The following is a 21095-nucleotide window of genomic DNA, read 5'->3' as shown; positions in this document are numbered from 1 at the left end:
AATGTTTGAGAGGAGAGAGTGTGATTCATTTTACTAAAGGTTTATAGATATTTCCCATAAAGGTGGCTTTCATTGTTGGTGTATTCCTCATTTGTTTCACCTGTTAACTTTTTCGTTCCTTCCTCCCTCCTTCCCTCCCTTCCTTCCTTTCCTCTTTCCATCTATCTCTCTTTGTTTCTTTGTTTCTTTGTTTCTTCCTTCCTTCCTTCCTTCCTTCCTTCCTTCCTTCCTTCCTTCCTTCCTTCCTTCCTTCCTTCCTTCCTCCCTCCCTCCCTCCCTCCCTCCTTCCCTCCCTCCCTCCGTCCCTTCCTTCTTTTCTTCCATACATCCTTTATTTCTTCCTTCTATCCTTCCTTTCCTCTTTCCTTCCTCCCTTCCTTCCTTCCTTCCTTCCTTCCTTTCTTCCTTCCTTCCTTCCTTCCTTCTTTCCTTCCTTCCCTCACTCCCTCCCTTCCTGTCTCCCTCTCTCTCTCTCTCTCTTGTGTGTGGGCAGTGTCTCATACAACCCAAGATGGATGCAAACTTGCTATGTAGTTGAGGATATCTTTGAACTCCTGATCTTCCTGCCTCTACCTCCTTAGTTCTATGATTATAGGCATATGCCTCCATGCTGGATATAGCTACTCCATTCTTTTTTATTGTCTTTGGTTTTATCAAGGTATGATCTCAGTCTAGACGAGGTTGACCTGGAACTCCCTCTGTAATCTCAGGCTGGCCTAGAACTCATAGTGACCCTTCTACTGTGGATTAAAGGCATGCACCACCATACCTGCCTCTGCATTCTTTTAAAAATATTTAATTTATTTATTTGCAAGGAAAGCAAAGCAAGAGCAAGAGAAAGAGAGAAAGAGAAAGAGAGAGAGAGAGAGAGAGAACATGAATGAGAATGAATGGGCAACACCAGGGCTTCCTATTAGTGATAACTGAACTCCACATGTATTCACCACTTTGTGCCTCTGGCTTTACTGAGGAATTGAACCCAGGTTGGAAGGTTTTGCAAGCAAGTACCTTTATTGGCCATTAGGATTTTATTTATTTATTTATTTATTTTATTTACTATTAATTATTAGCCATTAGTTCTTTTACCTGGGCAGGTGGTTTTGAACCTATGGATACGACTGGGTGGAAAAGAACCTATCCAGTTATGCAGTGTTCTTGTCTCTCTTTTCCTTTTTTTTTTTTAAATATTTTTTGAACAGTGTTTTTTTATTTTTTTAATTTTATATTTTTTATATATTTTTAATTTTTAAAAAATTTTTAAATTAGTTTTCTATTCAGCAAATACAGGCAGTTTGGTACCATTATTAGGCTCATCCATGACCTACCCCCTCCCCATTGGCCCCTCCTTATTGAGGTATATGGGTCATGCCTTGTGGAGCTAGCCCACAGGTATTGGTATGATAAATGTCTCTGCATATCCTGACCAAACATGTGGCTCTGACATTCTTTCCGCCCCCTTTTCCGAAAAATTTCCCTGAGCCATGTTGGGTTCATTTTTGGTCTGCTTCCGTGATGAGGTGTTGGGGGCCTCTGAGGCTCTGGCTCTCTGATTTTGTAGGACTTGATTTTTCTCTCTGTTGGTCTCCTTCCCCCTTGTGCTGGTATCTGGTTCATCAGGAAAAGAGCATCCTTGCTTGTTTCGCTAATTTTCCATAGTTTCAGCTGGGGCCCTTTTGAGGTACGATGGGGTGGCTCTCTTCTTAGGATCTGCATCTATCTGAAAAAGGGAAGCAGATTCTCCAACGGAGAGTAAGTTAGTTCCAGGACAAATGAAATAACCCTTACCTTTTTTTTTTTTTAATAGAGAGTTTAAGAGGTGTAGGCCCTCTTGTAGCCCATGATTGATGGTAGCTTGATATTGGAGAGAGGGTTTATGTTTGGATATGATTCTGACTTGTTTCCCAGCTCCAGCTATGGGTCCCGTACCACTGAGGGGATCAGTGAGCCAAATCAAGAGCAGTTGGTTCCCCACCATGGCTGAGTGCCACTATTGCACTTGTGTGGGCATCACAACAGGTTATTTGTTGCTAAGTAGATTAGACCATGAGTTGCTTGGAGAGATATTGGTTATTTCCCCCATTTGCCCATGTAGCACCTTCTGGCACTAGACACGCTGACTGTCTGGGCACTGACTCTCTCCTGGCTTCCAGCCGTGCCATTCCATTTTATGCATCAGCTGCGTATGGTGTCTTCAGCAATAGGGTCTTATCACTAACCTTTGGTGGGTCATGAAGTACTCATTCTTTTAGGAAAACTTGTAGGTTTCTCTGATCAAAAGCTCATTGTGGATGATAGCCCCATGCTGGTACTGGGAGTCACAGGTCAGTGCCCACTAAGAAAATGAGGAAGAATATAACTAATATACAAGAGTTAGGGAGGAGAGAGAGAGGGAGAGGGAAGGAGGGAAGATGTAGAAGGTTTAGGTTAGATTGATCCTACCCTCTCCAGTGTCTTGTGGTTCAGGTATTTCCTATAAGGGCCTGGTGAGGGTTCAACCATTTGGTCTGCCTTTTAGGAAGTAGAATTTTAGGGTACCATTGCCGTTTGGGTCTAAATTAGTGTTTCCCACCCCTTTGATGCCCTCCTCTCCCTCCCTATCCATTCTAGTGTCTAGTCCATGAGATGCTTGCTGGGTATGTAAGGTATCTTGGGTAGATTAAGGTTAGGTGCTGCAGATGAGTGAGACCATGAGTGGTGATTTTTTTTTTTTTTTTTTTGTGATTGGGTAAGTTCACTGAGAATGATCTGTTCCAGGTTCACCCATTTTTCCTCAAATTTCTTTGTGTCATTTTTTTCTTACTGCTGTATAGAATTCCATTGTGTAGATATACCACATCTTAGTTATCCATTCTTCTAGTGATGGACATCTGGATTGATTCCAGCGCTTAGCTATTACAAATTGAGCCACTACAAACATGGTTGAGCAAATCTCTCTGGCCTGTGGCTTGAAGGTTTTAGGGTAGATGCCCAGTAAGGGAATAACTGGGTCTGTTGGTAACTCAATAGTCAGCTTTTTCAGGAGTCTCCATATTGCTCTCCATCCTACATTCCCACCAACAGTGGATGAGTTGAACAGTGTTTTTTTTTTTTAAGTATTTATTTTTATTTACTTGAGAGAGAGAATGAGAATGCCAGAGCCTCCAGCCGCTGCAAACAAACTCCAGATGCACGTGCCACCTTGTGCATCTGGCTTTCATGGGTCCTAGGAAATCAAACCCAGGCCCTTTGGCTTTGCAGGCGAGTACCTTAACCGCTAAGCCATCTCCCTAGCCCTTGTCTCTCTTTTTCTATTCGTGGGCACAGTGTAGGCTGGTACTTAAGGTTCCACCTCTCCCTGCCAACTGCATTCAACTTGCCTTTTCATTCGATTCCTTTCTAGAGATCAGAATGTTTTGATACCTGTCTGTCTCAGAGAGAGCGTGGTCTTTCTCTTTCCCCGTTATAGTAGTTCTAAGGTCTGGCTAAACATAGGAGCTGGGAATTAGAATACAGAGTCCTCAAGTTCCATCTAGTGTCTAGTCAACGAGGGTTCCAGGAACAAGTCTCAAAGGACTATTCTGTAAGTTCCATAAGACTCTCATGTCACCTGATACCTACTCGGCCCCTCCCGTGGGTTCTTACTGCCCTGTCTTGGCACCTGTGTGATTTGCTCAGTGACAGGTCAGTGGGTTGCTAAGCCCTGGCTCCCTTGCCTGGTAGTCTTGGCTTTAATGTTCGGACACAAACTCTGGTTCTGAGAGATTGTTCAGAGTCTGTTCATTGCCCCATTTCCCCCTCACTCAGGCCAGATGGATTCCTTTCCTCACAGTCATATCCCCAAATTCAAATTCATGCCAGGCCCAATTCCTTGTGCTCTGTTCTTTTGGAGCCTGTTACCTTCCTACAGTAGTGGGCCATCCTTGGTGACTAGCCAGGGAAGTGCCGGGTTTAATGTCTGTATCAGCCTGTGCACGACCTTGAGAGAACTTGGTTTTGACCTTGATGAGTGGCAGCTGTCCCTTTTCTAGGACCGTCTGGAGAGTTCTATTTCCAGAACTCATCCACTGAGGGTCTCTCATCAGCCTTTGCTGTGTGCTATTTTCTCCTCTCAGAGCACCCTCCTCCCAGTTGTTTTTGTGGCTTGTTTTTTTTTTTCTTATTTAGATCAATGTCAAAATGGTCACCTGTGACCCTCTTGGAAAGATTTTCCTTGGCAATCAGCAGTTGCCTCCCCTTTCATCCATACTTTTAAAAACTTTTAATTTTATTTAATTTATTTACATACATGTATATATATATATACATACATACATACATATATATATATATATATATATATATATATATATATATATATAGAGAGAGAGAGAGAGAGAGAGAGAGAGAGAGGTGGCCATGCCTGGGTCTCCAGCCACTGAAAACAAACTCCACCTTGTGCATCAGCATTTACGTGGGTACTGGGGAATCGAACTCCAGTCCTTAGGCTTTGTAGGCAAGCACTTTAGCCACTCAGCCATCTCTCCAGCCCTCTGCATCCATATTGCTCTGCCCATCACCACCTCATCCTCTTCTGGCTTTTTGCCTCGGGATACTTCACTGCTAACCCTTGCCACTGTCTGAAGTTCTTTTGCCCGTCTTGTTTTCTGGGTTTTTTACACAGAAATGTGAAGTTCAGGAGAGCTGGAATGTGCCTGACTCACAATAGGTGTTTGTTAACTATTGATTAAACAAGTGCTTTTCTAAATCATTATTATTTTGTGCTTGTTCAGGCACATGTCTTTGTGAAGGTGCACATGTATGTACAGATGTGAGCATGTGTGCACATGTATGTGTTTAGGTCAGAGAACAACCATGGGTATTGCTCCTTAGGCTCCATCCACTTTTCTTTATTGAGCTCGGGTCTCTCATTGGCCTGGAGCTCACTGATTAGGCTAGATTGATTGGCCAGTGGGGCCCAGCGCTAGAGATCCCTCTGTCTCCATGCCTGACCTTATATTTAAAATGACAAAAAGGAAAATATGGATTTGGAGACTAGGTGCTTATGCTTGCATTGCAATCACCTTGTAAAGTGAACCATCTCCCCCACTTAAAATTATCTAATGCATTCAGTATTGATATGAACCCTGGGTTCCTAATCCATTCATTGTCTTCTAAACCTTCTTTTTTGCCCTCATAGGTGTTAAACGCCACTGAGGTATCACTGAGATACCACTGCAATTTGGAAGAAGTGCTCCTCTTCACTGATGAGAAAGAAAACCTGGAACTTTCCATTGAATGACACCAGCTTTAATTTTCTGAGAACTTAGAAGAACTTGACTCCGTCACACCTGTTTGTCTTGTGGGTGAGTAACCAGCGAGAATGGATCTACTGAACATGAAAGTAACATGCAATTAATGTGATCTATGTGGAGGAACTTCCGTTTTTGAATCCTCACAGTAGGTTCTTGGAGAACGCTGGAGGCTAGGAGAGTATGCATTTGCTTAAATGTTATGCTTATTTTAGATTTACAAGAATTTACAGAGGTAGTACTAATGCCCTCATGTGATATTCAGGAGTGTTTAACCTTCTAGCTGTTGTGGACACGTTGGGTGGAGAACTGCTTTGGACCACATTCAATGGTTTCCTCTGCCATTAACATCTTACTGTGGCTTATGGTGTATTTGTTATGTTGTATCCCACTGCTAACTAAAATCCACACTTTGCTCGGATTTCCTTAGTTTTCCCTAATGTCTTTTCCTGTTTCAGTATCCCACCCAGAATACCATGCTCCATTTCAGAATTGAGAAGTCACATCCTGTTGGGCTCATGTTGGCTATCCCGGTTTCTGACTTCCCAGCTTTCTGATGGCTGGCAGTTTTGAGGAACACTGACTAGCTATTTACATGAATGCCTCTCACTTTTTTGTTTTTTAATGTCTTGTGAGCAGACAGAGATTATGGGTGAAGGAAGGAGAACCGCAGAGGTAAAGTACCATCATTACGTCGTTAACAGACATATGATCAGAATGACATCATGACTCATGCTGACCTTGAAATAATGCTTGTAGTTTTTTATTTTTATTTTTTTTTATTGCAAATTGACTTTCTCCTCCTGTCAATTCTGAACACTTTTGGAAGGAAGTCATATTTTGGGGGCATGGGGTTATACTCTGCCTCTTTTTTTGTTTTGTTTTGTTTTGAGACAGAATCTCACTTTAGCTCAATCTCCTCTGAAGAACTCACTCTGCAGCGTATGCTGGCCTTGAGCTCAAGGTGACTCTCCTGCCTCAGCCTTGGGAGAGCTGGGGTTAAGGCATGTGCCACCACAGCCAGCTAACAATCCAGTGGGAAGCAGCCACTGAGATTTGCAATCCTTTTGCATGCCAGATTTGTGCCTTCATCCCGTTCACTTACCTCTTTATTCACTTATTCATTGATGCCAGTAAATATGGACACATACCTTGGGCTAGAACACAGTAATATCTTACTAGTTTACACGGGGCTTGGGAACAATTGTATTTGAACAAAAATTCTCCTGGGTTTGCATGTGTCATGTATGTGTAATGCTGGACCTGGAACTCAGGACCTTGCTGATGTTAGGGAAGACTCTGCCACTGAGCTTCCCATTAGCCCCTGCTGCTGCGGACGTGTTATTATTATTAACCTGTGTATTTGTGATTCTCCCCCTTTCCCTTTTTAACTTCCTATTTTTTTATTTAGTCATTGGTAGCGATAAAAAGCAAATTACTATTTAGGCTTTAAGTATCATTTCCTGATTTTTTTGTATCTTTAAAAAATATTTTTATTTATTTACTTGAGAGAGAAAGAAAGAGCAAGAGAATGAGGCAGAGAGAGGGAGAGAGAGGTATATATAGAGAGAATGGACATGACAGGACCTCCAGCCACTGTATATGAACTCCAGACATATGTGCCACCTTGTGCATCTGGCTTACGTGGGTTCTGGGAAATCGAACCTGGGTTCTTTGTAGGCAAGTGCCTTACCTGCGAAGCCATCTCTCCAGCCCTTTTTCTTATCTTTTTTTTTTATAGGAATCATTACAACTGTAAACATTTAACTTGGCTTTAATTATTATTATTTGGTGTGGTAGAGATCTAGTGATGTTACTGTTTGTACTCCTTACAATTTGTCATCACCTGTCTTCACTAAGCCCTTCAGGAAGTTTGATAACACATGGGAAGTTAGGAGTAGTTTTGGGGGGGCAGGCTTGGTGGCAGAAAAGCAGGACTGAAATTGTAGTGACTTAGGATGTTAAGAGAGGAGGATCACTCTGACGTCCCTTTGAGAATCCAGTTTTATTTAGACAGTGTCTGAGGCCCTTCTCAGCATGGCTGACCCCGTAAGTGGTCACATTCATGTGGGGCTGTATGTAGGCCAGCTCTCAGTAGGATTAGGTAATACATGTCCTAGACCTGGGCCATGGGACTTGCCAGACAGGCTTTAAGAGGTTCATGTTGCTAGCAAATAAGCACCATCAAAGGAACCAGCATAACTCAATGGGAGAGTGTGTGCTTAGCATGCTTGAGGCATGGGGTCTAATCCCTGGCACCAGCAACATGTGTTAACTTGGAACATATTAGAGGTCATTATTGTATTGTATGGTAATCAAGCACAAGTTAAGCATAAAGAATAAACACACAGTTGAGTGGGATTGGCAATAAATAAACACACCAAAGCAAAACGGGAGTCCTCTTTTCACATCCTCTTGTCAAAACTTTGTTTTTCCCGATTCTATCCAGCATTTATTTCTCAAGTTATTTGTTTATTCAATAAGTCACAGGCCCTTAATATGATGATTCTTTGCTCTCTCACTTCCTAGGGTTAAGAACTCTGAAAGTCTTCTGTAGTTGAAATTGACCATATGTTTGTTGAGAAGGAAAGACTAGAAGTGATGAATATTGTGTTTTACTTATTATTTTTCTTTTGGGGGGAGCAGAGTCTCATGTATTCCAGGCTGGCTTTGAACTCACTATGTGGCTGAGGATGACCTTCAACATCAGTCTCTTTTCTCTACCTCCTGACTTCTGGGACTACGGGCACGTGCCAACATACTTGGTTTGTAGGGCATTGGGGATTGAATCCAGCAGGGCTTCATGCATGCTAGACAAACACTTTATCCACTGAGCTATATCCCCAGCCCTTGGAAGTTATGAATAGAATTTTACTTCTTTATTATGGTGCATAAATCAAGCTCATCCTGGAGAAGAACAGAGGCTGTACTCAAATAAGATCTGGGCATCGTCTGGCCAGTAGCCCCTCTGGCCCAGCACTCAGAGCTCATGTGGAACAAGGGACATAGCACAACCCCAGTAAAAAGATTTTTGGCCCACTAGGGGCTTCAGGGTCTGCATTGGCTCCTGGACCTGTCAGTCACCCTACATTCTCTTTTCCTCAGAGGTCAGGCTTGGAAAAGATTGTTTCCCCAAATAGGCTTTCGATGCATGTGTAGACCCCACCACCCAATGCTGCAAAGCTGCATTTTGAGTTCCTCTAGTGGAGGAGGTCTAAGTGGTTGTCATTCCCTGGCACATGCATATCATTTACTCTGTATTGTCTCCCACAGTGTTTCTGTCAGCTTCGGTCTTGTCCAACACAGTTTCCTGCAATTCTGATTATGTAGGAGGACAAAATTCCTTCAGTTACGTGGACTCAGTGGCCTGAGAAGGTTTCCTTCCCTTTAAAGTTTCCTTATGTGTCACATGTCTGGGGTCAGTGATACTTACATGTACCTACTGTTGCGCAAGTGAGTCATGGAAAAATGGAAAATGGTTCTGAGAATTACCCTCACATGACAATCATTATGACACACTCAAGGGAGACTGACAATTAAGGAGTCATAAGCCTCTACAACACTGTACAGATTGAAGGGAAAAGCATAATCTCAAAAACTCGAAGAATTTAGCTAACTTCAGTAAGCTTTACATACGAGGCCCCAAATAACATTCCATTTTCCCCATCATGAGATATTTACATATATTTTGGCAAAAGCTCATTACTTAAAAATATGCATTCAAGCCGGGCGTGGTGGCGCACGCCTTTAATCCCAGCACTCGGGAGGCAGAGGTAGGAGGACTGCCCTGAGTTCGAGGCCACCCTTAGACTCTATAGTGAATTCCAGGTCAGCCTGGGCTAGAGTGAAACCCTACCTCAAAACAAACAAACAAAAAAACGTAAAAATCATGAGCTTAGAAAAGTGGTACATACTTGTAATAAAAGTGCTTGGGAAAGCCAGGGGTGGTGGTGCACGCCTTTAATCCCAGCACCCGGGAGGCAGATGTAGGAGGATCACCAAGATTTCGAGGCCACCCTGAGACTATATAGTGAATTCCAGATCAGCCTGAGCTAGAGTAAAACTCTACCTCGTAACCATCCCCCCCCAAAAAAAGCACTCAAAAGAAAGATATTTATAATGTAGTGTGTTTGTTTGCTTCATTGGGATAGCTTTAAATTTTCCCTAGGTGTTGGAAATTTATAATCTTTTCAAAAACTATTTTTAAAAGTCCCTTGACATTTCATACATGTATATGATATATTTTAGCCATATTCACCTCCTACTTCCTTCTCTTATCCCTGGTAGTTCCTCTGTACTCCTACCTCTGCCTCCCGAGTGCCAGGACTAAAGGCGTGCCCCACCATGCCAGCTTCCCATTCCGTTTTATTAGTTGTTTTTTTTTTTTCTCTTCGTTTTCATGAGCATGTTTGGGAGGGTACTTGCTGGAGCATGGGGAAGTTACCAGTGACCACACCACTGGAGAAGATGACTACCTCTTCCTCAGTGACCATAACTACCACTCTCAGAATCTTACCATTCTCAGAGAGGGCGAGCCTCATGAGCCTCCCGCCCCCTGCTCCCCTCCCCCCGCCATCTACGATGGTCTGTTGGTGGACCCAATCCTTTTTAAAAAATATTTATTTATTTGCAAGCAGAGAGATAGAGAGAAGAGAGACAGACAGTGAGAATGGGCGCACCAGAGCCTCCAGCTGCCTCACACAAACTCCAGACACATATGCCACATTGTGCATCTGGCTTTATGTGAGTACTGGGGAATCAAACCCAGGCCATCGGGCTTTGCACACAAATGCCCTTAACCATTGAGGCATCTCCCCAGCCTGATAGACCCAACTGTATGCAGGTCTTTCACGGTTGCCACAGCTACAGTGATTTCATGAATGCCACAACCATGTCATGGCAATTCCAGAGCACTTCTCCTCATTGTCTGACTCTTACATTCTTCTTGCTTCCTCTTCCACAATGTTCCTGGAGCCTTGGAGGCAGTAACATGGATGGTCTGCCGAGAGCTAAGCACTAAACATTACTTCTTTGCAGCACTTGGACCAGTTGTGAGTCTCTAGTGTTTGGTTGGGCCTTTCTTGAGAAAAAGGGTCTCAAGTAGCCCAGGATGCCAGAAAAATATCTATGTAGCTAAAGATGACCTTGGATTCCTGATTCTTCGCCCTCTACCTCCCAAGCACCTTTTTTTTTTTTTTTTTTTTTTTTTTTTTGTTTTTTGAGGTAGGGTCTCACTGTAGCCCAGGCTGACCTGGAATTCACTATGGAGTCTCAGGGTGGCCTCGAACTCACGGTGATCCTCCTACCTCTGCCTCCCGAGTGCTGGGATTAAAGACGTGCGCCACCATGCCCAGCTTATGTATTCTTTTTAAAAGACTATATTTTAGGGCTGGAGAGATGGCTTAGCAGTTAAGGTGCTTGCCTGCAAAGCCAAAGGACCCAGGTTTGATTTCCCAGGACCCACATAGGCCAGATGCTCATGGTGGTGCATAGGTCTAGATTTAGTTTGTAGTGGCTGGATGCCCTGGTTCTCACTCTCGCACTCTCTCTCTCCAATTAATTAAAAAAAATACAAATAAAATATTTAAAAACAATCTTTTGGTTTATCTTGGATATCATTCTGGGAACATAAATTTACTTAATTCTTTTTCATTTTGTTTTGAGGTAGGGTTTTGCTCTAGCCCAGACTAACCTGGGATTCACTATGTAATCTCAGGGTGGCCTCAGACTCACAGCAATCCTTCCTGAGTGCTGGGATTAAAGGCTTGCACCACCACTCCCAACAATTTTTTTTTTTTTTTAATAACGAATGCTTTGCGCTGGAGAGATGGCTTAGTGGTTAAGCACTTGCCCATGAAGCTTAAGGACCCGGGTTTCAGGCTCGACTCCCCAGGACCCATGTAAACCAGATGCACAAGGGGTCGCACACGTCTGGAGTTCGTTTGCAGTGGCTGGAGGCCCAGGTGCGTCCATTCTCTCTCTCTCTGCCTCTTTCTCTTTGTCTGTTTCTCTCAAATAAATAAATAAAAATAAAAAAAATACCAGATGCTTTGATAAGTTTGAACATCATGAAGTCAGTGAGTGACTGTTCTTCAGTTTCCCAGTGTCTCCTTCCAGACAATCAGGGCATCTCTAAGTAACCCTTTCTGGTCAACCAGGTCATCCTTATGAAGTCACTGATGACGAGAATTTACTAATCATGTAATCTGTCACTATCCAGTAGCTTAAATGCACTATTTAATTTCCCATAGGTGCCTGTGCGTAGATTCAGTAGGTCCCAAGTTAAATTCACTGTGAGAAACAGTGGGCGTGTGGAAAGAACTTCAGTTTGTAGGCACAGTGACCAGAGTTCTGACTTGGGACCTGTGACTCAGTATGACCCCGCCCCCGCCCAGGCTCTGCGTGTGTGACAGTCCCCAGCACTCTTGTCTGCTTTGTTCTCTGGAGCTGGGGATGAATTAACTTCAGTCTCAGCCACTGCGAGTCCCCGAGGGGCGGGCTCACCCACCGGGCCTCGCTGGCAAGGGTCGGATGCAGAAGCCAGGACTGGCCAGAGCATTTGCGTTGTGAACAAGTTCCCAGCCGCTGCTGATGTTGCTTGTTTGCGGACTCGGCGTGGTCAGAGAACCACTGAGCCGGTGGCGGCTCAGCTGACACATCAGAACCACAATCCAAAGATTAACTGTGGTGAAGTAAGGGGCATGCAGAGGAAGCAGGGTGTGGAGACGTGGGCAAGAGATGACCAGGCTGGCTGGGGGATCGGAAGTCCTCATGGAAGGCGGAGAAATCAAGCTGCATTTGGAAGGGTGGGCAAAGCCTTGACAGGTGGGACATTTGCGGGGATGAGGGTCGAGTCCCTCACACAGGTAAGAAAGGTCCAGCATGGGCAGGTGGGGGGAGGGCTGCAGCTTGGTGTCAGGGAAGAGACAGTCAGGCACAGGTGGAGGTGAGCAGAGAGCTGGGGATGGAAGCCGATGTGTACTTGAGTTTGGGACTTTGCCAGCAAGCATGTTGAGAGCTGTGCTTAAGGGGGGCAGCTCTGGGGTTAAGGATGTAGCTCATATGGTAAGAGTGCTTGCTTAACATGCATCCAACCGTGGGTTCTATCCTTAGCACTCCATAGAAACCGAGCATGGTGATAGAAGCCTGTGATCTCAGTTCTTCAGAAGTAGAGGCAGGAGCATCGAGAGTTCAGCCTGAGCTACACAGCAAGTTCAAGGCTAGCCTGCTGCATGAGGCGCTATCTCAAAAAATGCAAACACAAAGTAAAGAAAAATGGCTCAGAAAACAAGAAGGGATGCTCTGACATTGTGATGGATGGCTTGGGAAGAAAGAGGGCAATTTCAGGAGAGCAGTATGGAGTTCCTGGAATAGTCCAATCAGACACAGGGATGGGTGGAGGAAGAGCCTGAGGTGGGAAGGGAGCCATTCTGTGATGTGCCCAGGGGAAAAGCTTCCGTTTGTGACTGGTTCTTCCTGGGGTTGAGGGTGAGGAGAGGGCAGGTCAAAGGAGCTGAAGGCTTCCAAGTCTGAGCTGTCAGGGAGGACGGATGGTATGCATTTCACAGGACATGGGATGGGGTTGGAAGAGGTTGCATAGGAAAGTGACCCTCTGGGACCTTGGCCTCTAGAAGAGGGGACTGGTCTACATGCTCTTAAGGGCTCTTGCCATGTGACTATGACCAGTGGCTTAAAGGCTACTGGATGCCTGAAATATAGAATACGGTTGAAGAAAAAATGGTTTATAAATAACAGGCACTTGTACATTAGTTCTGAAATTTTCATTTTGCTTATGATCTCACTCTTTCTTTTTCTCTTTTTTCCTTTCTTCTTTCTGTCTTTTTTCTTTGAGACAACGTCTCTTGTAGAATATTCACTATGTAGCTGAGAATGACCTTGAGCTTCTGATCTTCCTGCTTCTACCTCCCAAATGCCAAGATGCCAAGCGTGTACCACCATGCCTGGCTTGTCATCTTAATATGTTGATTTGTTCTTTCATTTCATATACTATGAACGTCAACATTGTTTGAATAAGTGATGTATGCTCATAATTTACATAAGTATAGCAGATATTTTAAACATCTGACTGTTTTTTGTCATAGTAATTATACCATGCATTGTCCATAGATCATTATATAATACAAAGTTATACAATGGTCAATTTTTAACAGCTAGCTTTCCAAGAGAAAAAGAAAAATGGTATTTGAGGGCTGGAGAGATGGCTTAGCGGTTGAGCGCCTGCCTGTGAAGCCAAGAACTCTGATTTGAGGCCTGATTACCCAGGGCTTTCGTAAGCCAGTTGCCCAAGGGGCGCATGCATCTGGGGTTCATTTGCAGTTAGTGAGGCCCTGGCGTGCTCATTATCTCTCTCTCTCTGCCTCTTTCTCTGTCTTTCTGTCTGTCACTCTCAAGTAAAAAATAAAAATAGGGCTGGACAGATGGCTTAGTGGTTAAGCGCTTGCCTGTGAAGCCTAAGGACCCCGGTTCGAGGCTTGATTCCCCAGGACCCACGCTAGCCAGATGCACAAGGGGGCACACGCGTCTGGAGTTCGTTTGCAGTGGCTGGAGGCCCTGGCACGTCCATTCTCTCTCTCTCTCTCTCTCTCTCTGTCTCTTTCTCTCTGTGTGTCTGTCACTCTCAAATAAATAAAAAAATTAAAAAAAATTAAAAAATTAAAAAAATAAAAAATAAATAAAAATAAAAATAAACAAAAAAATTTTTAAGGTATCTGTGTGTGTACATGTATACACACATGTCTACTATAAGTGTACGTAGAAATCTGGTGTGGTGGCACAGTGCTGCATTTTGTTGGAGGTGGTGGTAGTGCTGGCTTTGAACCTAGTTGTACCCTGAGCTTAACCCTCAATTCTTGTGAACTCATTTAGAATATAGAACAAGCCTTCCTCAACTAGTCTTCCTCATTCCACTCATCATAAGTACTTATATGAATAGACATGTAAATTTCTGAGGAGTAATATTGAATCATTTGAGTAAAATTTGCTATCTTCTACTCTTTAGGGAGAAACAAAATGTCTTAGGTGATAAAGAATCATAGTTGAAATGCAAGTCCGTGTGTGTGTGTGTGTGTGTGTGTGTGTGTGTGTGTGTGTTTGTGTGTATAAGTGTGTATGTACATGGAGGCCAGAGGACAACCTCAGGGGTTGTTCATCCACCTTTTTTGAGACGGTGTCTCTAATTACCCTGGAGTTCACCCATTAGGGTAGACCGGCTGGCCAGCAAGCCCCAGGGATCCACGTGTCTCTTCTTCTCCAGTGGTGGCATTATCAGCAGGCACCACCACACCTAGATTTTTTTCCCCACGGGTTCTGGGGATAGAACTCAGGTCCTCATGCTTGCAAGGTAAAAATTTTCCCCAATGAGCCATCTTCCCAGACCTGGAAGTCCATACATCTAGGGAAGAATAAAGAGGAATTGTTTATTTCAGTCACCTGTCAGGACTAAAATGGGAAGATTCATGAACAGTTCAGCAGCCAGAAACAGAGGCGCATGCAATGTAGGACAGTGTTCAGCTCTGTCTCAATTAGCATTGAAGACCTTGGGCCAAGCTTCTCTACCACATACCTAGATTTCCTTCTTTAAGATATTGATGTTGGGGCTGGAGAGATGGCTTAGTGGTTAAGGTGTCTGCCTGCAAAGCCAAAGGACCCAGGTTTGATTCCTCAGTACCCACGTAAGCCAGATGCACAAGGGGGTACATGCATCTGGAGTTCATTTGTAGTGGCGCACCCATTCTCTCTCTGTCTGTCTCCTCGCTCTCTGTCTCTCTCTCTCTGCTAGCAAATAAATAAAATAAAATAATCTTAAAAAAAACTTTAAAAATGTTATTAGCTGGGTGTGGTGGTGCATGCCTTTAATCCCAGCACTCAGGAGGCAGAGGTAGGAGGATTGCTGTGAGTTGGTGGCCACACTGAGACTACAGAGTGAATTCCAGGTCAGCCTGGGCTAGAGCGAGAACCTACCTCGAAAAACGAAAACAAAAAAAAAAAAAAAAGAGAAGAAGATATTGATGTAAAACAGACATACTTAGATAAAAGAAGTGTCACACACAATTTTTTTATTTATTTTTGTCATGTTGTTCATGTAGAATCTGTGTGGTGTGGTATGTGAGCTGATGTGATGTGTGTGGCATTGGCTTATGTGTATGCAGATGCATACTCCCCATGCGCACATATACAGAGGCCAGAGGAGAATCTATCACCCATCCTCATATTTTCTTTATAACCAAAAACTGCTATTTTTGTTCAGTAAGTCCCGGCTAGTCTCTGGGCTTTGCCCCAAGACTGCAGTTAGTTTCTACATGGGGAATCCGACTAGGGCACTTTTTGGCTATTTCAGGCTTCCATGTTTGCATAGCAAGCACTCTTACTAACCAAGCCATCTCCCCAATCCTAGCACACAATTTATAAATAATAAAAATAACACACGACATTATTTATAGTAAGTGATTCTACAGGTTTCTGTTAGGTTTTGCCAACCTTTTGTACCTATATGTAAGCTATAGTTGTTAACTGTAGCTGTTTTCCCTTAACATCAAGCTAAGCCGGAGAGAGAGGAGTGTCTCTGAACACCACTCGTCTGGTCAGCGTGTGGCTTGAGAGTCAGGTAGTTCTTACTAGAAGAATCGATCCTTACTTTGTGTTTATTCACGACATGGCTGCTATAAGCACCACGTGTTTCAGCAACATTTTATACAGCACTTTCTTAGTCCTATCAAAACGAAAATCAATTTGTGGTTGTGGTGATTTGAATGTAAGATGTCCCCCTATCATGCCATGTAGTTTAAATACTTGGTCCCGGGCTGGCGGTAATTTGGGAGAGTTGTGGAGCTTTGAGGAGGTGGATCCTCCCTGAGGAGGTACAGGGTTGGGAGTGGACCTTGAGGTTCGTGAGTCCAGCCCAGCCAGGTGCACAGAGATGGCTCACTCAGGCTGCTAGGTGATAACGAGAGCCAGCTTCTAGTCCTGCCATGCTTTCCCTGCCTTGATGAAATTTCCCCTCCAAACTGTAAGCTGAGGGCTGGAGAGATGGCTTAGCGGTTAAGTGCTTGCCTGTGAAGCCTAAGGACCCCGGTTCGAGGCTTGATTCTCCAGGACCCACGTTAGCCAGATGCACAAGAGGGCGCACGCGTCTGGAGTTCGTTTGCAGTGGCTGGAAGCCCTGGTGTGCCCATTCTCACTCACTCTCTCTCTATCTGCCTCTTTTTCTCTCTGTCACTCTCAAATAAATAAATAAAAATGAACAACAACAAAAAAAACAACTGTAAGCTGAAACTCATCCTTTCTTCCTGCAAGCTGCTTCTGATTGGGTGTTCTGTCCCAAGATGAACAATGAGAAGCTAACTGCTCCAGCAATTTATAATGAGAAAAGACTCCCATTATGGTCAGTTTCAACTTACAAGGCAACGGGAGGCGCTGCAGTTACCTTCTCGTTGCTGGTGCAGAAACAGCTGATGGGAGGAAAGTTGCTGATTTTGGCTCACAGTGTTTAGGGGAAGCTCCATGATGGTCAGGGACAGCATAGTGTAAGCAGAGGCTGGACATCACCTCCTTGCCACAGCGGGTGGCAGACAGCAGCAGGAGAGCGAGCTAACTACCCCTGGCAAGCTAGAAGCTAAGAAACCTCAAGGCCCACCCCCAATAGCACACCTCCCCCAGCAAGGCTCCACCCCCCACATGGCCATCAGCAGGGAAGCAAGCATTCAAAGCGCCTCAGTTAATGGAGAACACCTCATTCAAGCCACCGCAGAAAGAGTGGTGGAGTAACATAAAAGTGCACAGCGTTTCCACACGGGTGAAATAGCAAACAGTAGTAACTCCAAGTGCCTAGATCTTAATGGAATGTAGGCAGTCATAAAGAAGTGATAACTTTTGAGTATTTTATTCCTGCTGGGCTTAATTAATTTATTTCATTTAATTTTTAATCATTTCTGTGTCTAGCAACAGGACTCATAACATCCCTGAAGATTTAGTAGTACACAGTCCTCTGGAGCCAAAGATTGCCACTGGAGTTATGTTTTTGCAAGACTACTTTGGTGCCTATCTGTAGAAATGCTGTGACAAGAAGGTGTCTAAAGGCAGAGAAAAGAACCTTGAACTCTAGTTCAGCTTTATAGGAGAGGTGTAATGTATAAAAGTCTTATGAAATGTCTTCAGCCCCTGTCACCATGAGTTGAGGCTATCACAATGGAAGCATGAAGATCTCATTTGTTTTATCTTTAAATTTTGAAACAGCGAGGGTCTCATGTAGCTCAGGCTGCCCTCAAACAACTCACTATGTAGCTAAGGCTAACCTTGAACTCCTGATCCTTTGGCCTCTATGGCTCCCAGATACTATAATTACATGTGTACATCCCAACACCCAACTTTATGTTAAATTTATGTGAGACAGAGCCTCACCATGTAGCCCAGGCTGATGTTGAACTTGCTGTCTTATCTCAGCCCCCCATGTAGTTGTAAGTACATGCACACGTGACCACACCTGGCTGTGTGGGATCTTTAATAAGAGTTTCCTCCATGTATTCTTGGTGATGCCTGTGCCTTGGAACTACCTCCCATGTGGTTTTAGGGCCTTGTCCAAGCCATGATCTCTTTCTTTACTTTCTGGTTGATGATCACAGGCCAGAGGGCTTTGTGGGTGAAGCCTCACCCCTGTGTCTTGGAAGAAAAGGATCCAGGCTGGGCGTGGTGGTGCATGCTGTAATACCAGCACTTGGGAGGCAGAGGTAGGAGGTTCACCGTGCGTTCGAGGCCACCCTGAGATTACATAGTGAATTTCAGGTCAGCCTGAGCTATAGCGAGACCCTACCTCAAAAAAAAAAAAAAAAAAAAAAAAAAAAAAAAAAAAAAAAAAAAGATTAGGATCCAAAGATGCCCAAGGATGTCAGGTGTCAGCCCTTGAATTTTTGGGTTTGGAACCTGGGAGAGAAGGCTGGAGATGGACGCTGAGGTCTGCTGTGCACTCTGTGTTTACGTCTCTAGCTCCTTTGGTCATGAGGATCTTGAAGTTGCTGTGTTTTTCTGTGACTCACAAACAGGGGAAAGGTAGGTAGGCCTCTCCCGTCCGGCCTGTAGCTACGTGACTCTGCGGCTTCAGCAGTCGGGCTGGGCAGGAGCCTCTACTGCAGGCTCTCTTCCATCTACTGCAGGCTCACACACAGGGTGGGGCCTGAAGCCCCCTTTGCAGGCTCTTTGGGGGCAGATGAATGCATATAGCTCCCCTCCCTCCATATCCATTCCTACTCCCAGAGTATAAAAATCTAATTCTAGCCTGCTTGGCACCTACTGCTCTTCATTGATGGTACATGGAGGAGATAAAATCATGACACATGGTTGGGCCAGTAGCTGGAGTTGGGATGTGGAGAGTGGCTCATGGGAGGGTCAGGAAAGGAGGGCAGCATTGAGATCCAAGACGTTTGGCTCATATTTGATCTAAATGAACTAAACGGCTGAGGGGGTTCATAGAGTCCTAGGAATTCAGGAGGAAGAAGAGAGGGATGGTGGTGCTGTGAAGAGAGAAGTTTTGGGCAAGCCCTCTGTCACGGATTCTCCTCCACATGGGGGTGCAGAATGAGAGGAGACTTTGGAACCTCAAGCCACGTTTATTTAAGGGATGGTGCTGTACAAAGAGCCCAGGAGCCAGCAGTTATGTTGAGGGAGCTGTGAAAGGAAAGATGTGGTGCCAGCAAATATGCCCAGACTCCCCAGTGTGGCACACACCGGGACCAGATGGACCCAGTTATTTTGTGTATGTGTAGAGAGTGCTGCTGGTGGAGGTGTGTGTGCAGATGTGTGTACTCTGTGTGCACACGTGGTGGTCAGAGGAGAATGTCAGGTTTTCTTCACCTGTTCCTCACCTGTTGGTGTCCTTAAGGCAGACACTGTCTGTCACTGAACTTGGAGCTGCCACATTTTTTTTTTTTGTTTGTTTGTTTGCTTGCTTATTTGTTTTGGTCATACTAGCTGCCTTGTAAGCCCTCTTGATTCCTGATTTCTATGCCCCCCTACAGGTGAACTCCAGACACATGCATCACTTCGTGCATCTGGGTTTAAGTGGGTGCAGACTTTGCAGGCAAGCACCTTTAGCTGCTGAACCATCTTCCCAGCCCCCCCATTTGTAAAATATATGCATATACATGTGTGTGTTCCTGTGCAGGCACATGGGCATATGTGTGTCTGTATATGGAGACCAGAAGACAACCTCGACTGTTGTTTCTTGGGCACTGGCCTTCTCTTTAGAGACAAGGTTTTCCACTGGCCAGGGAGCCCCAGGGATTCATCTGTCTCTGCCTCCCCAGTGCTAAGATTTCAAATGTATGCCACCACACCTGCCTTCTTTACATGGGACCTGGCTTTTTTTTTTTTTTTTTGAGAGAGAAAGAGAAAGAATTACTGTGCCACTGCAATTGAACTCCAGATGCTTACGCCACCTAGTGAGCATGTACAACCATGAGCTTGCCTCACCTTCATGCATCTGGCTAACGTGGGATCTGGAGAGTTGAATATGGGTCCTCAGTCTTTGCAGGCAAGAGCCTTAACCGCTAAGCCATCTCTCCAGCCTGGTCCTGGCCTTTTTTTATACTGGTCCTGAGGGGTTGAACTCAGGTCCTCATGCTTGTAAGGTAAACATTTTACTTACTGAGCTATATCCCCAGTCCCCAGTGAATACACTGTGCTTAGGAATACTTTTTGGGTTTCATCTATTCAGAGTTAGGACTGCGATCTGTTAACCTCATTCCCTTCCTCCCTCTGCAGGGGAGTCAGATTGATTTCAGTATGGCAGACGGCCCAGGGGCAAGTAGTTCTCTACCATGTCCATACATGAATGTGGCCTTTTGGTGTGTGAGGAGGAAACAGATTTACTGGCCGCTAATAGTGTAAGAAGGGCTGATGACTTCCTGTTTGGTGTTCCTTCTTGTCCGTTCCATGTTAATCACTTTGTTTTCTCCTTAATCCTGGCCTGACTTTTTTTTCCCTCCACAATTGTCAGCTGCCTGGTGTGTCTGGCAGTGTTTCATTGTGACTTAGTGATACAATACGGTCCAAGTTGGCAAGGTTACTGCCCAGAGAGTATGTGTCACTTGTGGTAGTTATGGTCACAAACATCCAGAATGCCCAGTGCTCCTGAGCAGACAGGCTTTGGAATGGCCACGCCATTCTGCATTCAGTGAAAAGTACAGCACAGTCACAGAAAGGCTCATTGCTTTGGGGGAAAGACATGACTCCAACCTGAAAGGGAGGGCCTATCAAGGGAGTTAGCAGAGGGGTGGATTCATTTTTTCCCTTTCTTTTGTAATGCATGTGGGTATTGTGCATGTGTGTTTGTATGTGTGTGTGTGCAAAGGCCAAAGAACAATCTTGGGTATAATTCCTCAGGCACTACCTACCTGCCTTTTGTGAAATAGATCTCTCATTGGTTTGGAGATGGCTAAGCAGGCTAGACTGACTCACCTGTGAGCTCCAGGGATCCTCCTGTCTCCACCTCCCCAGCTGGGGTCCCAAATGTGTGCCATCATGCATGACATTTTTACAGGGTTTCTGGGACTCAAACTCAGGGACCTTGTGCTTATAAAGCAAACACTTTAGCACTGAGCTATCTTCCCAGGTCCAGAGCATATTTTCTGTAGTACAAAGCTGTTGAATAAATGGACTTGGATTGTAACCACAGGGGTGCCACATGAAATTCTATTCCCTGGGAATTAAAGCTTGTGGCTTAGTGAAGGCATTTTCTTGCAGATGGTGAAGATTCTTCTCATATTTTTTTTTTTTTGCTAAAGCACAGAAATATGAAAAAGTAAAGATGGGCTTTTA

The 21095-nt window shown here is 44.5% G+C and overlaps 1 protein-coding gene across 2 annotated transcripts in view; it reads left to right on the top strand.

Moving 5' to 3' along the window:
- Positions 1-5225: 5225 nt before the first annotated feature.
- Positions 5226-21095, top strand: part of Pld1 (phospholipase D1) — a 224524-nt gene continuing 208654 nt past the window's right edge. The window contains exon 1 of one of the 2 annotated variants that reach the window (XM_045161639.1): positions 5226-5321. The gene's annotated coding sequence lies outside the window, so the exon portion shown is untranslated. Of the gene's footprint in view, positions 5322-12025; positions 12134-21095 lie in introns of those variants that run through there. The other variant, XM_045161640.1, reaches the window with a different exon arrangement.

The sequence above is a fragment of the Jaculus jaculus genome, chromosome 11, assembly GCF_020740685.1.
Source record: "Jaculus jaculus isolate mJacJac1 chromosome 11, mJacJac1.mat.Y.cur, whole genome shotgun sequence".
Taxonomy (NCBI): Eukaryota; Metazoa; Chordata; class Mammalia; order Rodentia; family Dipodidae; genus Jaculus; species Jaculus jaculus.
The sequence above is the reverse complement of the archived record's forward strand: the minus strand, read 5'-3'. Positions and strand labels throughout refer to the sequence as shown.